At 46.6% G+C, this 14,980-nt stretch overlaps 1 long non-coding RNA gene and 1 other non-coding gene across 2 annotated transcripts; both read left to right on the top strand.

Moving 5' to 3' along the window:
• Positions 1-43: 43 nt before the first annotated feature.
• On the top strand, positions 44-3,924 carry LOC120865507. Its single transcript, XR_005721423.1, has 2 exons — positions 44-1,483; positions 2,800-3,924. It is a non-coding gene; the product is annotated as an uncharacterized LOC120865507 (long non-coding RNA).
• A 10,669-nt stretch (positions 3,925-14,593) lies between these two features.
• LOC120865523 lies at positions 14,594-14,700 on the top strand. Its single transcript, XR_005721431.1, has one exon. It is a non-coding gene; the product is annotated as a U6 spliceosomal RNA (small nuclear RNA).
• Positions 14,701-14,980: the final 280 nt, after the last annotated feature.

Here is a 14,980-nt window from a genome sequence, read left to right as displayed (position 1 = left end):
CACACACACACACACACACACACACACACACACACACACACACACACGCGCGCGCATCCCCGAGTGGTGTGTGTACATAGTGGGCCTACGTCGGTATCTTGATTGCATTAGTCAGTCACTTAATATTTGTCCTCAGATCAAAAAGGAGGATTTTTGAGCTGGGTGACAATTCAGCTGGGAACGTTTGAAGAAAAAACGGTCACAGGTTTTGTTCTGAACACAGGGTAGGGCTCAGAACAAAGGGAGAAAATTGAGCTTCACCTGAGGAAGGAGTAGCCCCCTTTGGGTGGCAGCTGTATCAAACAGCAGCTTCTTTGCCCAGAGATTCCTGCTCTGGGAGAGGGTGGATTTTCCAGCCATCAGTGCCAGAGAGCCTTCTGGGAGTAAGTGACTGTGGGAAGGATCTTCCGGGTCTGAGTAGGAAAAGGGAGTGGGGAGTGTACTTGTAACACTGAGTAACAGCACTGTGTCTGTTCTGTTGGCATCGCCAGTCTACATATGCCTAGAGCCATCTCACATCAAAATAACTTGTTTTCTTTTCTCAAAAGGAATAAAGAATTCTACTCATGTCTTGAATAAAATATTGAAAATAGTAATGCATTAGTAAGATACTAGTTGGAGTGCTTGAATGGGAGAGCAGTTTCCCCAGGTATATAGTGGTTACCACTTTGAGAATGAGGTCCCCTTTTTCCTGTGCACTGTTTGGGTGAGCCCCTATAAATCCTTCAGAATTTGGACAGGAAGCAAAGGGTACACTAAGACTAGGTAGTTGACAGTTAGTAACAGTGTTTACAGAGGTGTGGGCAGGATTTAGGAAAACAGCTCAGGATGGGATAGTAACCCTGGGCTAGTGAGAGGCCAGGAGCCTCTGTTGCCATCTGTTTTGGGCTAGATTGCATCCCTCAATTCATTTGAAATTCTAACCCCCAGGACCTCCAAATACAGAACTCTATTTGGAGATAGGGTCTTTAAAAACCCTAAAAACTGTTAAGTTACGCTGAGGTCATGAGGGTGGGCCCTAATGTAACTGGTGTCCTCACAAGAAAAGGAGGTTAGGACAGAGAGGCAGAACCAAGACCGTGTGCAGACACGGGGAAAAAATGACCATCTACAGGCCAAGGACAGAGGACTCGGAAGAAAACAACCCTGCCAACACCTTGATCTCATGCTTCCGGCCCCCAGAGCTGCACAGAAGTTAAGTTCTGTGATTTCAGTCACCTAGTTTGTGGCACTTTGTATGGCAGCCCTAACGAACTAATAGATACATCATCCCTGGTCCTGAAGGGATCATGGGAGGACATGGGTTCAGAAGACAGTAGCTGAGTGGAGAAGACCGCTTGCCCAGAGAAATGCAACAACCTGTGCTCACTCAGCAGAGGGGAAGTGGGGAGGTAAATACCCTGGCCTCACTCCATCCATCATTTCACCTGCTGGAGCCTCCCCTCTCAGAACCACTGAGAGGTTATTCCCTGGCAGTTCAGTGGTCAGACGCCTCACTTCTACTCTTGGGGGCACAGGTTCGATCCTTGTGGGGAACTGATACCACGGGCTGAGTGGCACAACCACAAGCAAAACAGAAAACACTGAGAGCCAGAGGGCGAGGGAACCTGTAGACGCCCACCCATATGGATCAGCCTCTCAGAGCACAGGGCAGGGCAGAGAGAGGTGAGAACATCAAACATGCAACATAGCCCATGCAATTATAATTGTCCTTTTAATAGCCCTTTAATTTAGAAAATGCATGATGATTCAGAGTCAATTCAGTAAAGCTTTTTTACATGAATTTGTATTTAGTTAATTAAAGGATTTTATACTTTCAGTCAAGCTTCCCCTGACCTCTCTAGACAGAGAGTAGTAATAAAGTCCTATTAGCAGCAGATTTTGTTGATTCCTGTGCCCACCTGAACATAAGGGACCCTTCTTTTGGTCCAGGCCCTTAAAAGTGAAATTAGTGCACTGTAAAGGAGATATTCGGAGAAGGCAATGGCACCCCACTCCAGTACTCTTGCCTGGAAAATCCCATGGCTGGAGGAGCCTGGTGGGCTGCAGTCCATGGGGTCGCTGAGGGTCGGACACGACTGAGCGACTTCACTTTCACTTTTCACCTTCATGCATTGGAGAAGGCAATGGCAACCCACTCCAGTGTTCTTGCCTGGAGAATCCCAGGGACCGGGGAGCCTGGTGGGCTGCTGTCTGTGGGGTCGCACAGAGTCGGACGCGACTGAAGCGACTTAGCAGCAGCAGAGGAGATATTCCCTCAGCCCTTCCGCCATGCGAGGACACCACAGAAAAGGTGGTGGTCCCAGAAGTGGGCTCTCACCAGACACAGAACCTGTTGGCATTTTGATCTTGAACTTCCCAGCTTCTAAAACTGTGAGAAATTTCTGTTGTTTGTAAGCCACCCAGTCTATGATGTTTTGTTAGTAGCCTACATGGACATAGAATGTAATAGTGGGATCTTTAGTAACTTATTCGAAATACTCATTTACAGACTGAGATATCTAGACGTCAGTCGAGACCTCTTTCCTCCATATTCACTCCGTCCCTATTGGTCCTGCATTATTGTTTTGGATTTTAATGCATGTTACTTAACAAGCACTTGTACAGCCCTGACTGGGGGCCAGGCTTTGTCCTGAGTGCTTTACAAATATTAACTCATTTAAATATTTAAATATGACCAGAGCCCCCTCATTTAAATATTTAAATATGACTTTCTATTTAGTTATCAGTGTGAGAAACTCTCCCCCTGCCCTTACGAAGCAGGAGAGCTAAGTCGACTCTCTGTCTTAAAAATTCCAGGGTAGTGACGACGCATCAGTTTGGTTCTCCGTTCCCCATAACCGTGGCAGAAAAAAAATGTGTACTGGAAGTGCATTGAATACTGCACAACTTTGATAAATCCAAAAACAGAGGTAAAAGCGTATTGTTTAGAATTATCTTGGCAGCCACTGGAAAATAGTGTTAAATGTATGTTGAATAAATGAGCGAATAATTTTAAGAACAAAGGCCATAGAAAGCCATATGCTTCCATTGAAAATGTACGTATATCTATATGTGTGTGTGCCTGTGTGCAGTGTGTATGGCGGGGGCGCATAAGGGATGGTCTCCTTACTTTTGGTCACACCTCCACCACTGTCTCTCATTGATACAGCCTCTATGTGTCCTAATCTCATTGTTTCATATATTCTGTCCAACTTTGTTATTTTCCCAATTTTTCACAAATCCCTCCCTTGTTACTTTTGGGCATTGCTTGCTTTTTTCCTAAACATTAGGGTCATTTTGATAATCTTTGGCAAACACCTTGCTCTCCAAAGCTGATATAGAAAGAAGAGAGCCAATACGTGTAAGCAGCTCTTTTACCTAAACTTTAGAAGGAGGTAACAGTGTGCCCTGATTTTAGCAGGTTCCACAATTTTTGTGTAGTTTTTTATTGTCAGTAACCAGCATTGTGACTGTTCTCTGTAGCTGTACATTAAGGAGATGTCTAAGGAACTTGTGGTGATTCTGAACACATGAGAAGAAAAGTTATCATTGATCTATTCTTCATATCAATGGACACTGGTTACTGATTGAGTGTGAACATGAGGAATTAAGCAACTGTAAGAATAACCTGAGGACATGGACGTGTCCGCAGGATATAGGATTCCAGCTGAAATTCGTGGAGAGAGAGTAGACTGACATAGATCTTCATGTGCTCTACAATGTGGAGCAATTTCACATGTTTGTTCTTTATCAGAATAGCTCCCTCTGAGCAGCCAACTCTCAGAGCATGCTATTACACCAATGGCCACTAGAGGAGACAGAGCATCAACTCTAGGTTGATTTCAACAGATACATTTGCTTGAGTTGCTACTATTGTAACCAAAAGTGGAAGTCAGTGTGCTCCCTGTTCAAAACCCAATAAAAAGGCAAGGTTGGTGGAAAGGAAAGTTTGCTTTATTTTGGATATAGGCGGCTGCGTGGGAGGGCAGCGAGGAATGAAGGTGGGGGACGCAGGTGAACGTGGCAGAGTCCCTGCTCTCATGAGACTTTCATAAAATCAGAGGGAGAAAACCACAAATGCCTTAAGCAAAAAGATGAAATAATCAATGCTATTAAGGAACATGAAATAGGATAACATCTTAAAAGAGTGACTGGGAGGCCCTCCGAGCCAGGGTGGAGTCGTATTGGATAGGAGACATTACAACTGCAATCTGAATGATAGGAGCAAAGTCACCATGTGGGATTAGGCAGAAGAGGATCCCTGACAAGAAGCAGAAGAGGGCACGTGTGCGGCTGGACCACTCAACGGCTCTTCTCTGTGCATCCGCTGCGTGGCGAATGCCTGTTTCACCTACACCCTGTTCACTTGCCTGACCTTCCTACATACTTGCCCCAAGCCCAGCCAGTGACTGTTCTTATCGAAGGGGCAGTGAGGAGCCTGCTAGTTTTCCTGGCAACCAATGAGCCAACCACAGATGTCAGTTCCCCCTGTAACTGGCAATTTCCCCTTGCCAGAGCAGAGGCTGCTGCCGTGACCCGTACAGTGGGGTGTCATTCCAGGACGCTGCTTCAGACATGTACACTCCCCCATCCATTAGACCACTGATGTCCCTGTCACTGACTCAGCTCTTTCTTTGGTCTTAAAGCTGGTCAAGCACAATCCTTGTAGGCCTGTGGGGTGCAGCCCAACAGCAGGGAAACACAAACTTGGCAAATTTACACACTAGAAAATTGAGCCACTATGGCTAAAGCCGTGGAAGGCAGAGGCTGGATACCTAGAGCTCTTCAGCAAGGCCTAGAATTTAGATGTTATTCCAAGTGCAAATCAAATCCACTAGAAATTTAAGGAAGTTACATGATAAGATTTTATTTTAAAATGTTTTTGTATACGGGTAGTCACAGGTGAGGGGCTAGTGGTGAAGAACCCACCGGCCAATTCAGGAGATGTAAGAGATGCAGGTTCGATCCCTGGGTTGAGAAGATCCCCTGGAGGAGGGCGTGGCAACCCACTCTAGTATTCTTGCCTAGAGAATCCCAGGGACAGGGGAGCCTGATGGACTGCAGTCCACAGGGTTGCAGAGAGCCGGATACAACTGAAGTGACTTAACACACAGCACAGTCATAGGTCAATGAAATAAAATTCCGAGTCCAGAAATAAACCCACATAGCTATGGTCAACTGATTTTCAACACTAGTGCCAAGACCATTCACTGCTTAGCTCTTCAACAAACGGTACTGGAAAACTGGATTTTCACATGTAACAGAATAAAATTGGAATCTACGTCATACCACAAACAAAAATCAACTCAAAATGGATCATAGACCTAAGTGCTAAAACTAAAGCTCTTAGATGAAGACTCAAGAGGTAAATCTTCATGACCTTGGATTTGGCAATGCATTCTTAACTATGACACCAAAAGCACAGCAATAAAAGAAAACAATGAATCAACTGTACTTACCAAAATTAGAAATTTTTGTGCATCAAAGGACACTCTCTAGAAAGGGAAAAGACAAGCCACAGAACTGGAGGAAATACTTATTTGCAAGTCTTTTATTTGATAAGGGTCTAGTTTTCAGAATAATGAACTCTTCTGACTCAACAACAAAAAGGAAAGAAAAACCAGTTAAAACAAAGTACTTGAATAAACATTTCTGAAAAAACATTGGCTAAACTTATCAGATGTGGTCTGAGTTAATATTGTCTAGAAAGAAAGCCAGTTTTCTTTCCTCCCACATTCGGGAACAGAAGAAGGACCTAAAAAAGCGATGTTAATAGTAGTGATTTTGAGGGGGATGGGGTGTATATGCACATTGCAAGATTAAACTCCCATTTCCGCCTGTTATATCCTTATTCATTTTTCTCTCCCCCATATTTGGAGCTAGCAATGTGTCTGACCCTTGGAAAGTAGGGAAGTAAATGTCTGACTCTTTGTTCATGTGCTTCTCTCTGGGCTGTCAGTACAGTAATATTCTATAAGTCCTTATTATTTACTTCAAATTCCAGTCCTTTCATAAAGCTTTCCCATCACCTTCAGGCCGCACTTCCTTGCTCTCTGAGTCCAGCACAGCACTCAGCAGACTGTTCTATAACTGGCTGGGCCAGCGTCCATTTCCCCCACTGATGAAGAACTGGGCTTTCTGCTGCCCCCACCAGCTCACCCTTCCCCTCCACGGGCACCAAATGCCTCTCTAGCCCTGTCCCCTCTCCCAGAGCTACAAGGACTATCAAGCACTTCAGATAAAGAGGTCCAGCCACTGCCTCTCAACGCATCAGCCCTTGGGGACCTGCTGATCTCAGAGCCATCAGTTATTGTACTAAGGTTGTACCAAGCGGTGAAGCTTTAAAAACTTGCCTCCTCCAGCCTGCCATGTGCCTCTACCCACAACCCACCTCATTTCTGCAAAGGTTGTGCTTAGAGACCCACGAATTCCTCAAGATGCTTTTTAAGACTTCCTGTTCTTTGCTGGTAAATTGTTAATCAGTTTGTGGCAGCATAAATAAAATTAGAGGGTTTAATTAAAACTAATGAACGAGTGAGTGGAGACCAGCCTGGCCACTTTGCTCTCTGAGCCTCAGAGCAGTAAATAATGAAAGTGTCACACGGCAAGTGATATGGTTTAGCAGAAGTGAAGGGCCAGCAGAAAGGAGGCCACAGAGAGCTCCTCCACTGGGGTGTAATTTGCAAGGAGGTGGAATCCCCATTTTGGTGTAACTTATTAACTAATTCCACAGGAACTGTTCCAGTTTTCTGGCTCTTCCCCCACTCCCCACCCCCCACCGCCCCCCAAAAGAAAGAAAACAGTAGCACATAGGATGTCCCTTCTTTGTGTAACTGTGGCATGCTTTACTGTTCTGATCTCCAGAAAGGGAGCAGTAGACGCAAGGATAGGGCCGCACTATAGGCGGTTAGTGGGCAGAGGTCTGGAATTCTGACTTTCTCAATGTGGAGGAAATAAAAGCGAGAAGTGCCCCACATCCTGCTTGCTTTTCTCTTTTTTTTAAAAAAAAAATCTTTATTGAATTAGTTACAATATTGCTTCTGTTTTGCATTCTGATTTTTTTGGCCAAGAGACGTGGGATCTTAGCTTCCTGACCAGAGTTGAACCTGCACCCCCTGCCTTGGAGGGTGAAGTCCCAACCCCTGAACCACCCGGGAAGTCCATTCCACTTGCCTTTCAAATGCTTTCCCAGCTATTCATGTAAGTAAAAACCTGCTCGTGATTGTTTGGGCTTAGACCTGGACTCCATTTAATCATAAAGTCCATCTTGCACGGTTTCACCGAGGCATTTTCCAGGGATGCAACGACCATGCAGACAGGAGAAACAGCCCTCCGCCCAGTGTCCACCTCTCTGGTCTAAGACCCGCATCCACCTGCGCTGTAGCTGGTCACCTTGAAGGTGATTCTGTGCACAGACGCAGGCATCTGATGATTCATTTTGTCCAAGTGGAGGCCTGCCCAAGCATTTACTACATGTTCAGACGAATCTTCCTTTATTATGAATTGCTTCCCTTTTATTTTATGCAGCTGGGGCTGAATTCAAACAACTGTGTGCAAATGTGCAGGGAGCGGCAAGAAACATGTATTACAGAAACGGGTGCCTCACACGCGATTCTATTTGGTGTTTATGAAATGGATAGGAGGTTGACACGTGAGGTTCTGGAACGGTCTACTGGAGAGTTCCTTCTGCCTTCCTGGGTCTAACACCTTCCTCTTAGCTTGGAACAATGTTTCTCCAGTGGGGACTGCACCAGCATCACGTGCTTGTTAAAAGCAGGTTCCCAGGCCTCCCCCGGACCGCAGACCTGGAATTCCCAGGGGTGGGCTGGGAACAGGACTATCTTCCCAGCTCCAGGAGACCCGACACACAATGAGAAGAGGCCCCTGGGATTTCTGGACCCGGGAAGGCCCTTTTCACTCCTTTCTCCTCAGGGATTCAGGGACCCTCTTCTCCTTTGTCCTCATCCTCATGCACCTCCCCCCACCCTGGGATTCAGCCAACAGTTCCTTTCCTTACATTTACCTCCACCTCCTGCTATCTCCCTCTATCAGCTTGGCCTGTTTTGCACACCAGTATAACTATTGTGAGTCTGGTGGTAATGTTTTCTGTAAAGTTACACAGATTTATATTTCCCGCTCAAGAAATGTGGTATCTCGTGCACCCCTGTTCATAGCAGTGCTATGCACAACAGCCAGGACATGGAAACAAGCTACACGTCCATTGACAAGTGCACAGATAAAGAAGATAAGGTACCTACATACTATGGAATACCACTCAGCCGTAACAAAGAATGAGGGATGCCTTTTTACACGGACGGGCCTAGAGACTATCGCGGGAAGCAAAATAAGTCAGAACGAGAACGACAGATACATGATGTCACGTATATGTGGAACCTAAAATATGACCCAAACGAACTTATCTATGAAACAGAAACAGACACAGACACAGGGAACAGGCTCGTGGTTGCCAGAGAGGAGGCTGGGTGGGGGAAGCGTGGATGGAGAGTCTGGAGTCGGAGATGCAAGTTGTTAGGTATAGGATGGATAAACAACATCCTGTCGTGTAGCCCAGGGAACTACATCGATATCTCGTGATAAAATGTAACGGAAAATATTAAAAAGAATACATATATATGTATAACTGCATCAGAAATTTCTGTACAGCAGAAATTAACACTACATTGTAAATCAACTGTACTTTCGATAAAATTTTTTTTAGAAAAAGAATTGTGATATTTTATTTGTAGTTGGCTGTCCTAGCTTGAATCAATACAGAACTGATACAGGTAGGGACGGAGGAACAAACAGAAATCAGCAGAGGTCCCAGGAAAAATCCTAATTTAACAAAACAATATTCAAGAAAAGTATGCAAAACCCTTTCAAACAATCAATGGCTTGAGCTCACAGCTCTAAAGTTTTAAAAATCCATACTGGAGATGAGGACTGTGTACCAGAGCCAGCGTGGTGTGTATGGTTTTCTGACTGATAACAACTGAGGCCTTTGGTCTAGAAGGGAAAATGTCAGGTTCAGCAAGATGCCAAAGTGGAAGCAATTTGAAAATGGTTTGGAGATCAATTCCCTGCCCGAAAGGCCTAAACAAACCCAAACCAGAGCTTTTTGCACAAACAATTAGAAATAAAAGCAAAAATTTCATCAAAGCAAAGATGTGTGCACTCAACATATTGGCCCCTTGGTGTCATTTGAGGGAAATTAATGTGGAAGGCCAAAGAGATGGAGTCTGCATTATGCAATGCTCAAGAGACCTGCCTACTATTTTGTTCCTAGTGTAGAAGAAATAAATTCTGCCCACAAGCCTTCAGGGAGAAATAAGACATGTGCATAAGTAAGATTAATCAGTGAAGCTAGCATCGACCTAATGAGTCATCTTTGACATCATAAAGCTTGAAAACATAAGGCTGTGGCCTGTCGGATATGTGCATTCTCGTAAGAAATCAAACGGCTGTGAGGTGCACGGGCGGGCAGCTCTTCAGCACGTTGGACCCAGCAGAGAGGAAGTGATAGAAAACTGGCTGCCTGAGGCCGTTTTTCTTACAATTGGTACATATTTATCGGCTGTGGCGGGTCTTGGCTGCTGTGCCGTGGCCTCCTCTAGTTGTGGAAAACCTGGGGGCAGGGGGTGGGGGGCGCTGCCCTTCAGCTGCGGTGCCCGGGCTTCTCACTGCTGCAGCTTCCCTGGCTGTGGAACACAGGCTCTGGGGCCTTGAGGCCTCAGCAGTTGCAGGCTCGGTATTTGTGGCCCAGGGGCTTAGTTGCTCTGCGGCATGTGGAGTCTCCCCAGACCAGGGATCGAACCCCTGTCACCGGCACCGGCAGGCAGATTCTGGACTACCGGGGAAGCTCCTGCCTGGAAGCTTTATTGACCTACCGTGGGACTGCTTCTGTGGAGATGAGGGATGGAGTGCTGGGCTGAAGAAAAACGAAGGTTTGGGGGCTCATGTACCTTCTCCCCACAGGAAGCCCCAGCCTTCCGGTCAAATGGAGCACCCAGGGAGGCTGCATTTCCATCCAAACCAGCCAGCAGGATTTCCAGGAGTGTAGCAAACACTTCTGAGCGACTGGGAAGAGAGGGACGCAGAAAATGGGCAGGACGAGATGCCCCCGGGGCAGGACCTACAGAAGTTTCCGGGCCTGCAGAAGCGTGTTTGCAGCGGCCTCGTGTCCACCTCTGCCGCCAGCGTCCCACCCCACTTGTCACCAGCTCCGGCAGGCAGTCCTCACCTAGACCCAGCCTCTTTTTGCCGTGCGTCTGCACTTGCTCACACACAGCCTTTACTTCCTTTGAGCCTGACAGTCTCTTCACGTCACCTCCTTCCATCCCCAGTTATCCCCAGACTCAATCCAAGGAAAGGCTGAGGACCACAGTGCTGCACTCACAAGTCATACTCCCTTTTAGAAGGTGGCATGTTTTATCTGGTGTCTCGGATGTCCCCATACACTTAGCTGTCAGAATGCCAGACCTCTTCCTCACGGAATCATGGTCACCTGGCAACCCAGACCATGACTTCTTGACCAGACACTCCCCAGGTGCACCCTAGCTTTGAGAGGTTTCTTTAAGCACCTCAGAAGCTGAACCCCATCTTCCTTCTGTTGACTGATTTCATTTAGATGGTAGATAGCAAGCCCCAAGTGCTCTAGAGAGTTTCTCTGTGGTTAGAGCTTCCTGAAAGGAAGGCCCCTCCACTGCCCACAGCCAGGTTCTGTGGGAGCAGCTTTCTCCTTGTAGAGACAGCCAGCATGGCACACCAGTGCTGGCACCCGGCCCACCCCAGCCCATGGCAGCCACCACCAGGCCTGACGCCTGGCATCCAGGACACACAGCCACACACCTTCCCCAAGTGGCTGATTCTAAAAGTCTGCTGCAAGGACATCAGATCTGGCCCTCTCTCCTGAGTCAAGGGCACATTTTCTGTCTATGCAGGCAACTGGAGGAGAGGTTTCTGGGACTCTTGCTCATGATATCCACTGAGTGCACCAAAGGACACGTGCTTTGGAGCCATGCGGCAACACGACTGCTCGGGCGCCCTGGCTCAGTCACCGATGCGCATCCTGGCCAGTGAGCTAGCATCTTGGAGCCTTCGTTTCCTCATCTGCCACTCATTCAATGCTGCTGTGTGCCTGTTCTAGGCACTGAGGACACAGCAGCAAACAGAAAAGATCCGACCTCTACTCTCCCGGAGCCGACGCGTTAGTGGAAGACAGGAGGACGATGAATGAGTAACCAAATAGCTAGATGCAGTGACATCACTCTGTGGTACACGCCACACCGGAGGTCCACGGGGCAGAGAGACTGGGACAGTGGGGTCAGGGAGGGCCACTCTGAGGAGATGAGCTCTGATGACCCAGTGGAGGAAAGGTTGCTGAGGTCAGAATAAGTTCCACTTATTCAAGGAGCAGAAGGGCAGTGAGCACAGAGTGGAGGGAGGCAGGGTGACAAGTTCCAGGACAAGGGTGGGGCTGGATCATGTACGGTCTTGTGAGCTACAGGATCCTCTGTTTAACTTTAATTCTTGTTGTAACGGAAATCCACTGGCTGATTTTCCCCAAGAGAAAGAGAACAGATTTCAGTTTTCAGAACTCTGTTGTCTGTTTGCGTGTGATGAGTAGGTGGTGGGGGCGGGTGGGGATTGGGTGTGGGTGGAACGGGAGTGGGTGACTATTACTGCCCAAGAAAGATTGGGATGGAAATAGTGGAGTATAACAGGGACAAATTTGGAACATGCCTCAGGAGAAAACCCAACATATCTTGCCAGCAGATTTGATATGAGGGTTGAGGAAATTTGGGATGAGTCTAGGAGCTTTTGCTGGAGCCACTGGTTGGCTGGTGGTGCCACTTGCTGAGATGTGGAAGTCTGGAAGAGCAGCAGATATATGCATGAGGGGAGGAAGCAGGGAGAATGTTTTGGCCAGGTTATGTTTGAGAGACCTATTATATATGTGAGTGGAAATTCAAAGTATGCAGTTGGAGATAAGAGCCTAGAGTTGAAGAGACAGGTCCAGGTGGAAACGTAAGGTTGGAAGTCTTCAGTACCTGGGTGGAACCTAGAGTCATGAGATCAGATGAGAGCACCCAGAGGCAATATGTAAATAGAAAAGATGGACCAAGCTCTGTACCCTATAATCTTTAAAACTCAAGCACAAGAAGCCAGTGAAGGAGACTCCCATCCCAAATGGGATGGGTATAAGTTACAGGTGTACAATACAGTGACTCACAGGTTTTCAAGGTCATACACCATTTATAGTTATTATGAAATATTGGCCATATTGCCCCTGTTGTTTGATATATACTTACAGCTTATGTTCTACCTAATAGGCTGTATCTCTTATTCCTTTACCCCATCTTGCCCCTCCCCTCATCCCGGTCCCCACTGGTAACTGCTAATTTGTAGTCTATAGTCTGTGAATCTGCTGCTCTTTTGTTATATTCCTATTTTGATCTACTTTTTTAGATTCTACATTTAAGTGACACCACACAGCCTTTGTCTTTCTCTGTCTGACATTTCACTCAGCGTAATGTCCTCGAAGTCCATCCATATCACTGCAAATGGTAAAGTCTCATTTTTCTTTGTGACTGAGCAGTATCCCACTGTATATATGTGCCACAGCTTCCTTACCTGTTGACAGGCACTTAAGTTGCTTCCATATCTTGGCGATTGTAAAAACGCTACTTTGAACATTGGGAGGCATATGCATTTTCAAAGTTTTTAAAAATATAAACCCAAAGCGTGGAGTTGCTGGGTCATACAGTAATTGTATTTTCAGTTTTCGGAGAAATTTTCACTCCGTTTTTTACAGCGGCTGCACTAACCAGGTCCGAGGGTTCCTTTCCCCCGTCCTCACCAGCATTTGTCGTTTGTATTCTCTTTGATGAGAACTGATCCTGGCAGCTCAGCTGGACCTTGTTCTGCCTTTAGTCACCTAATTATTCACGAGCCCATGTAAAATACCCCACCCACCTGCCCATCCAGTAAGCATTTGTTGATCACTCACTCTTTTCCAGATTCTATGCTTGAGGCTAAGAGGTCAGAAATAATGAGAAACTCAGAATAAAACAAAACAAGATTTTGAGACGGGATAATAAGACCCATATTTACCCTCCCACATGGAACAGTAAAAAATCCAATTAAAATATATGAAACAATGGATTTCAACATATTGGACAGCAGACAAGGAAATTCAGGGATTCCTGAGAAAGAGAAAAAGAAATTGAGATAAGCCCTATTATTGCCTTGGCTTGCCACCCGGAGTTTTTCAGCCCTCAGTACACAGAGAACCCAAACCGAACGAGAAGCCTTTCTGATTTGAGAACATGGAGCTGAGAGTCTGGGGGCAACCGAGACAGAGTTCCAAGAAGAGGGTACCCGAGAAAAGAGAGCGGCGGGGACTTACCGTGCGTCCTTCTGGGCATTTAGCAGAGTGCTGCCCAGCACCTTCTTGCAAGGAGGTGGCCCGAGTCTGGGAAAGGGGCCGCCCGAGACTATTGGGGGAGCCATACCCAGGGCTCACACAACGGTTGGAATAGTGCCTGCTCCCACCAGGCTGACGAACACCTCATGATTCACAACAGAAACACTTGGGAAAATCTTGCCTCAATAAAGCAGAATAATCAACCCGAGACTGGGCACTGCTCCAGACTCACCAAACGAATCATAAATCAAAACTTAAAGGATAAAACTGTCTCCAAGCAAATTAACTTCATCCTAGAACAAAGCTCAAGGAGATTTATAATAAAAAAATTATTCAGCATCTAACAAGTGTGACATCTGGTCAAAGATTATCAGGCATTCAAGGAGCCGGGACCCACTCCAGTCTTCTTGCGTGGGGAACCCCAGGGACGGGGGAGGCTGGTGGGCTGCCGTCTATGGAGTCGCACAGAGTGGACACGACTGAAGCGACTTAGCAGCAGCAGCAGCAAAGAGCAGGGGCTTCCCAGATGGTGCTAGTGTAGAGTCTGCCCACGAATGCAGGAGACACAAAAGATTTGGGTTCAGTCCCTGGGTTGGGAAGATCCTCTGCGGTAGGAAATGGCATCCCACTCCAGTATTCTTGCCTGGAAACTTCCCTGGGCAGAGGAGCCTGGCGGGCTACAGTCCATGGAGCTGTAAGAGTCAGACGTGACTGATCACACGTCACACAAACGGGCAGGAGAACACGATCCCTGATGAGGATGAAAAAGTTATTTTTAGGACTGCCCTGGTGGTCCAGTCGATAAGAATTTGCCCACCATGCAGGGGACACAGGTTCAATCCATGGGCAAAGAGGATTCCACAAGCTATGGAGCAACTAAGGCCGTGCATCACAGCTCATGAAGCCCACAGGCTCTCAAGCCGGGACTCACAGCAAGAGAAGCTGTCACAGTGAGAAGCCGGCTCACAGTAACCAGAGAGCAGCCACACCTAGAGAAAGCCCGCGTGCAGCAACAAAGGCCCAGTGCAGCCAAAAGTTAATTAATTAAAAAAATAAGAAAAGAATATTATTTAAAAAAAAGACCCAAGTTAAATTCCTGAGGTGAAAACCATAATGTGTAAATTGAAATACACCCTGGATGGGATTAACGGAGGAATAGACATGGTATAAAAAATTAATGAATTTGTGCTCGCTTCGGCAGCACCTATACTAAAACTGGAACGGTGCAGAGAAGGTTAGCATGGGCCCTGTGCAAGGATGACACGCAAATTCGTGAAGCGTTCCATATTTTTACATTTCTCCAAAGAAGACATACAGATGGCTAACAAACACATGAAAAGATGCTCAACATCACTCATTATCAGAGAAATGCAAATCAAAACCACAATGAGGTACCATTTCACGCCAGTCAGAATGGCTGCGATCCAAAAGTCTACAAGCAATAAATGCTGGAGAGGGTGTGGAGAAAAGGGGACCCTCTTACACTGTTGGTGGGAATGCAAACTAGTACAGCCACTATGGAGAACAGTGTGGAGATTCCTTAAAAAACTGGAAATAGAACTGCCTTATGAC

Source organism: Oryx dammah, unplaced genomic scaffold (assembly GCF_014754425.2).
Source record: "Oryx dammah isolate SB20612 unplaced genomic scaffold, SCBI_Odam_1.1 HiC_scaffold_6, whole genome shotgun sequence".
In the NCBI taxonomy this organism is placed as follows: domain Eukaryota; kingdom Metazoa; phylum Chordata; class Mammalia; order Artiodactyla; family Bovidae; genus Oryx; species Oryx dammah.
Note: the sequence above shows the minus strand (reverse complement) of the source record. Positions and strands in the feature narration are given on the sequence as shown.